Source organism: Onychomys torridus, unplaced genomic scaffold (assembly GCF_903995425.1).
Source record: "Onychomys torridus unplaced genomic scaffold, mOncTor1.1, whole genome shotgun sequence".
NCBI classification, from domain to species: Eukaryota; Metazoa; Chordata; class Mammalia; order Rodentia; family Cricetidae; genus Onychomys; species Onychomys torridus.
In genome coordinates this window covers 63525-70624 of record NW_023413344.1, presented here as the reverse complement: position 1 = coordinate 70624, position 7100 = coordinate 63525, and the positions used below count along the sequence as shown (strand labels likewise).

The following is a 7100-nucleotide window of genomic DNA, read 5'->3' as shown; positions in this document are numbered from 1 at the left end:
TGAGAGTGGTTTGATGGCCTCTGCACATTTACACCTAAAATTCTGCTTTCCACTAAGGCTTCATGTGGATGAGAATAATTTTCTCCTTATTGGAAATGTTTGAGTAGAGTGTCGTGTTGAGAACATAACATCCTTCTTAGAGGGCTTCCAGTCCAGCCCTGTGAAAGAGAAGTAAATGTTAAACTGAAGTTTCACTATCCACATTTCAAGTCCATGGCATGTGACTAACTGAGGGAATGCACCTGCATGTCCCTCAGGTCTGAGACCCCGTTACTACAACTTCCCCAAGACACATACTTCCATATCCCCCAAACTTACTTTTTATTCATTTGGTTTTGAAACAGGCTTCCTTTACATACTCCTGGCTGTTCTGAAGCTTGTTATTTAGAGTAGGCTAGTCTGAAGCTCACTGGATTCCCTTGCCTCTACCTAATAATTAAAGGCATGTGTCAAGATTATCAGACCAGATTTTACTTTTGAATCGAACATATATGTCGGTTACTATTGTGCTACATTTTAGGTGTCCATTGCATCATTTGGTGACAGTACACTAGTAACAGTCAACTTCTGTTACATTTAGTTGTATTAGTTTATTTTTATACAAAGGTATACTATTAATGTTAATATTTACATGTAGTATATACTGTGCTTTATTTTCATCACAAAGTTTCTAGAATCTCCCCATCAATCCTCCTATGGAATACATGTATTATATAATCCTCCCATAATTATTTCATAAATAAGTTCTATTTTTGTAGACGTGATTATATTTGATGTATTTTTTAAAATAATACACAACAATTTAAGCCTTAGGAAGCGATTTTGAAAATATTTAAAAGCAAACATAGCACGTATATGTACACAGACATATGTAAATGCAATTACATGTGGCTGTGCTGCCAAAGGAGAATTCAAATGTTTTCTTTCCTGATAGCTGATGGTCATTCTCTTAATTTTGGTTTTATTGCTGTGAATAGACAAACCTTGTCCAGAGCAACTCATACAAAGGAAAGCACTTCATTGAGGCTCATTGTAGTTTCAGTTTTATTCCGTTATTGCCATGGCTTGAAGCATGCCAGCATGCAGCATGAAGGCAGACATACTGATGAAGGAGATGAGAGTTCTACATCCTGCAGGCAGCAGAAGGATACTGTGCCACACCAGCCAGACTTGACCTTATAATACTTAAATCCCACCCTGTAGTGACACACTTCCTCCATTAAGTTCTCATCTATTCAAACAAGGCTAGCCCTCTTAAAACTGTAATTCCTTATGGGCCAAGCATTCAAACACATGAGCTTATGGGGGGCATACCGATTCAAACCACCACAGTCCCGATTTTCTTTTCTCCTCTTTTATTATCCTCTATTTTATTCTCAAATTTGATTGTTTCTATTTTTCTCTATTATCTATTTCCTTTTTATATAAGTATTATGAATTTGTGTCATATATTTTGATCATGTTAAAACCTCCCCAACTCCACTGAGATTTACCATCATTCTATACTCACCCACAATTATGTCCTTTTAATTTTTTTAACTCACAAAGCTCAGATTATGTTGCCCATATGATCTTGGGTGTTTGTCAACGTATTAGAGGCCACATTTTAAAGGAAGCTGATTCAAAGTGTCCTAGTAGTTATCAGTTGTCAATAGCATCTTAGTTAGACATTACTATTTCCTCTGGATCCAGACAGTTTCCTTTCTGGTAAGTCTCTGCCTTTTACCAGTTGCTGGTTCCTTGAAAAACCTGAGTGTGTATGCAACCAGGATACCCATCTGAATGTAGCTTTATCATTGGACCCTATCATCAGTAGATTTTTGGATTTTAAACTGCAATTAACTGTAAAGCACTTGGAAAATATTAATACCTTTTTGTGACAATATAAATTTTAACTTTTACCACAATGTCCCAGCTAATTATCTGCAATTGAAACAATCAATGTTCGTTGAGATCTAGGAAACTTCTTCCTATAGAGACACACTTTAACATTACTTATGCACATAAGTTGATAGTGTCTATGCAGTACATTGTTTGACTCTCTAAGAAGAAAATAGTCCAACTTGTTTCAAAAGTGTATTCTAGACCTGATTTGCATTGACCCAGAACCATGACAGAATAACCTCCAGAGACATGGCTATGGGGATCTTCTTCCTCTTCCAGACCACACTGGGAATGCTGGGGTATTCAGTCTTGCTTTGTGGTTTTATCATTGCTGACTTCTCTGGAATCAGGGCAAAGAAACCCACAGACTTGATCGTCAAACTCCTGACCTCAGATAACTTTATAGTTCTCTTCAGACGAGTCCCACAGACAATGGCTGCTTTTAGTAAGAGTTACTATCTAGATTTCATTTCATTTAAACTCGCCCAGCCCTTTTTGTTTTTTTAAATAAGTCCACCTTATTTTAATGCTCAGGCTTAGGGTACCTCTTTACGAAGTTTACCCATTTGGCACCTCCTCCTTTTTTTGTTTCACGTCAAACCTAACATTTTTTTAAGAACATAGGAAATCAGTTGGCAGATCAGCAAACTGAGGCCTGGCTCAGTGGAGTGTGGCCAGCCACAAAGTCATCTTCCCAGTGAGAAACAAGCTCTGGGAGAAGGGCTGTGACCTTCCAGGCCTAACTGGGGTCTGATGGAGGAATGTCTGAAGGGCAGTGCCCCAGCCTGGATTTTAAGGGTCCTCAGGTGTTTATAAGGGCCAAGGAACTGAGCTCAAGCAACAGTTCAGTGTTTCTGTCCAGACAAGCTAGGTGACTCTGCTCTAGGGCAATAGCCTCTGTTGAGTGCTTGTACTTTTCATAGCCCCATTGGCAGGTGGTGAAATACTTGTTCTTGATATTCCAGAGTTGGTCACCATAGTCAAACCCCAGCTCTTCCCCAGTCTGAATGTCCCTGGAACTGAAAAAAGTAATGTGTGGAGACTGTAGGTGCAGCATGAATACCCAGACAGGGATGATGTTAGGGTCATACTAGTGGTTGATGAAGCTCACCATTCACACCATTGATGCAGGGGATGAGCACATTCTTATAGCCTCTAACAACATCCTGGCAGATGATCTTGTCAGTATGCACAGCCCAGTTCCCAACCTCGAGCCTAAGCCTGTGGTTGAGCTGCAGTATACACCAGCCATGCAGTCGGTGGTGGTGCACACCTTTAATCCCAGCACTTTGGAGGTAGAGCCAGGTGGATCTCTGAGTTCAAGGCCAGCCTGGTCTACGGAGTGAGTTCCAGGAAAGGCGCAAAGCTGTACAGAGAAAACCTGTCTCAAAAAACAAAAACAAACAAACAAACAAAAAATCCACATACCAGGACACCCTGGCGTCAGGTCTCATGCTGTGTCTCCTTTCTTGTTTCGAAGCTCAGGGTTGGCTCCATGAGACAGGAACAACAGAACATTGTCATGGTAGCTCTTCATGGCAGCCATGTGTAGCGGTGTCTCCTCATGGTAGTTGACAGCATGGAGGTCACACTGGGCATTCAAGAGGACCTCGACAATGGCAGCACTGCCAGTAAAGGAGGTTCAGTGCAGGCAGATGTTTTCTTCATTGTCAGTTAGGGTGACATCAGCACCCTGGGTTCAGAAGCATCCAGATCATGTCAATGTGTTTGTGCTTGGCTGCCCAGATGATGGGCATCCAGTCCCCACTGTCCTGCTCATTCATATCCTCCTGTCTTGTGCTCAGCAGTAGGCTAACAAGTTCCAAGTTCCCAATTTTGGCAATGATGGAGACAGGTGGAGCCATCCTTTTCCTTGTTATAGACACAGCCACCAAGCTGCACCATGTAATGTGCTGCATCCAGATGGTTGTTTACTATGGCCTCCATCAGGCATGTATTGTGGCATATTTACTGCATTGATGTTGACTTTGACCTGCAGCAGCACATGACAAATCTCCATGGACCACTTTTGTGTAGCTGAATGCAGAGGTGTGTATTTGCTCTGATGGTAACACTGGACCTTGAGGTCTAGGTTGTCTAACATCATAAGGATCATTTTCTGCAGCTCTCTGTTTCACTGAGAGGTACAGCTGCTGTGGATGGAAATGGAGCTTCTTCTTCCTCTCTGACTCCTGAATGACCAAAACCTTCTCCAGGGCTTCATGGCTTGGCCCTGGAGGCAGATCCCTAGCTGAGAGGCAGCCTCCATTAGACAGGGTTAGTGAAGACCCTGAGCTGTTGATGGTTTCTGTAAGTGCATCACAGGGCAGGTCCCAGAGGCTCTCCATGTCCTCACATTCCTGCACTGGGCTGGGAGGTATCTGCTTGCCCTGGGGTCCCTCTGAACTGCAGGGGGCTGAGGGAAGTGTGAGTATCTAAGGAAAGGAAATCAAGGGAACCATTAAGCCTAGTAGCTACAATCCTCTTATCTGGGAAGACAAGGGCTGTGATATCTGAGGAGACCTTCTTGTTGCTGCAGCAGAGCACCCCTTCAATGGCATTCCATACCTCCAGCAGGCCACTGCTTTGCCCAACTCTGATGAGGTTTCCATGTAGCTCCAAGCTCCAGATAGTTCTGGCTGTGCTGGGAGCCCAGGCCAGAGGAGGGGAGCTCTTCTTGGGTGCAGTCCCCTCTTCTTCACAAGCCTGGGGCATCTAGGATCCTGGAGAGGGTGGGTGCAGTGCCAGAGGCATTGCAGCCAGGCCCTCCTCCTTGTACATATGCTTCACTAGCTGGCTGAAGTCATAGCTAGAGTCCCGAGAGCTGCCACATCCTGCCTGGTGCTTGGGTTGAGTAGGCTCTGGGGGTAGCTGTGCTAGGAAGTTGGTGTCGATCAAGCAGGTGAGATCTGGCTTGTCCCTGAAGAGGGAAAGTGGTGGAGGACCTCAGGGTTAGTGTTGCAGCAGAGAGCTATCCCCATGCTCTTCAGGACTAGTTTTGCCACCATCCAACAGCTTTTCCAAATTCTCCTGGGCTTCAAAAGCTGTGCTGTAGCTGGAGTTTTTCTGATCTTGCCTGGCTCACATCAGGATATCTCTCTCTCATCTGCCAGTCCCACAGCCCCTCAGACCCAACCAAGTAAACACACAAACAATTACATTGCTTACAAACTGTATGGCCATGGCAGGCTTCTTTTTATGTACTTCTTCTATCTTAAATTAATCCATTTCTATTAATTTATACTTTGTCATGTGGCTTGTGGCTTACTGGTACCTTACATCTTCCTTGTCATGGTGGTGGCTGGCAGTGTCTCTCTGCCTCAGCCTTCCACTTACCATAATTCTCTTTTCTCTTGTCCTGCCTATACTTCCTACATGGCTACTGGTCAATCAGTGTTTTATTTATTAACCAATCAGAGCAACACATTTAACATACAGAACATCCCACAGCACTTTCCCTTTTCTTTTTTTCAAAAAGGAAGGTTATAACTTTCACATAGTGAAATTACAGATAACAAAACAATTATCAACAAGAATTACAGTTACAATATCTAGTCTAATTATAATATCTAGTCTATTTATAGTTGGCAAAATTAAAGAAGATATCTTATCTATCCTATATTTGTGAGTTTGAGGTTTCAAATCTAACTTATCTTTTATCATAACTAAGGAAAATTACAACTAGTCTTCAGCTACATCAAATACCTCAGAAGGATATACTAATTCCTGAAAAATGGGAGAAGGATGAAAGCAACTTTTGGGAGTTTTACAGGCTAGACAGAGACAGCTGGCAGTCTGGACAACCACCTAATGTTCCTTTGTAAAGTTGGGGCATCTGTTTTCAGCCCACAGGGCTAGAGTCTCTCGGTCACTTCTCTCAGTGTCCTACATAATGTCTGGCAGTTTCCTCTGTGAGCAGGAACCTGAAGGACTATTTCACTAAGAAAAGTTCAGTGGTTACCTTTCTATGGGTCCTACATGTCCATTCACTCAAGCAGTCCAGCCAAGAACAGTTTCTTGCCCAATGGCTGTTTTTGCCAAGAAGAAGATAAACTCCCATATGGAGTAAAAGCCCATACTCCTCTCTGAATTAAATTGGTGCTGCCAGAAGCAGACATGTCTCACTGTCCAGAAAGTATAAATTTTTAAAAAAATATTTTAAATGCCATATTCTGTAGGTGTTTGAAGATTATCTATCTATATGAAATATATCTATGTATACCTAGAAAACTTAACATGACTATAAGTTTGACTATCATAGAAGACTAATTGTTAATCTGTATTTCTTAATTATCCATCCCAATCTAAATGAGATACATAAACATAATACCTCAAATGAGAGTAGAAATAAATATACAGTATAACAAAATTAACTTTAAATCTGAATCAATAAACTAAAATCCATAGCAATGTAAAACATTTCAAACAAGTTGTTGCTCTTTAAAAGTAGATTCATTAATCAATCCTTTTATCCTATCATATCTATACTATCCCCTTTTTCTTTCTTTAGAAAGAGATTGCATTTATAATCAACATGTTTTAAATAAAAAAATGTTTTTTCTTTGCCCCACATCAGAGGGCTCTTCTGATTTGGGACATAAGAATCTCTTAATCTTTTCTTTTAGCAATATGCCTGTGTTTAGAGAAGGAGTGAGTCAATTCCATCTCAAAAGCCAGCTTGGTATATTTGGGAATTTGGGTGTAGCTTCTCTTACTACTTCCTGCTGGAGCGGGGCGCTGTATCTTATGAGGACACAAAGAAAATTTTAGGAATATGGAGTAGTCCATGAGGGTGTATCTTCTGAGCCAGTTGCCTTGAAACCATTCTGGATGTTGGATCATTAGGGTCATGGTGTCATCAGAGACCTTTCAGGGACTATTGGCTGGTCAAACCTGATGTATCATAACCTGGAACAAATCCATAGCCTCTGTCTTTCTGTAGAAACAAAAGCAGAGCCTCCTTTCCAAAGCAACATATCCTTACATCCAAATTTTGAAGTCAAGGTATCTTTAAAATATACATATTGGTTTAACTCTGCTGCCTTTACAATCAAATATCTCTCTTCAGTTAAAAACCCCAAAGACAACACAATCCAGATTTTCTGTGTACATCCATCTTTACTTGTCTTATTTTTTATACTTCCTTTACTATCTCTTTAAAGACTGTATTTTTTGAAACCATGTATTTCTCTATATAACTGTATATATTCCTTTTT

The 7100-nt window shown here is 41.2% G+C and overlaps 1 pseudogene; it reads right to left on the bottom strand.

The window, feature by feature from the left end:
- Positions 1 to 2969: 2969 nt before the first annotated feature.
- On the bottom strand, positions 2970 to 4599 carry LOC118576257 (annotated as a pseudogene).
- Between the last annotated feature and the right edge of the window lie 2501 nt (positions 4600 to 7100).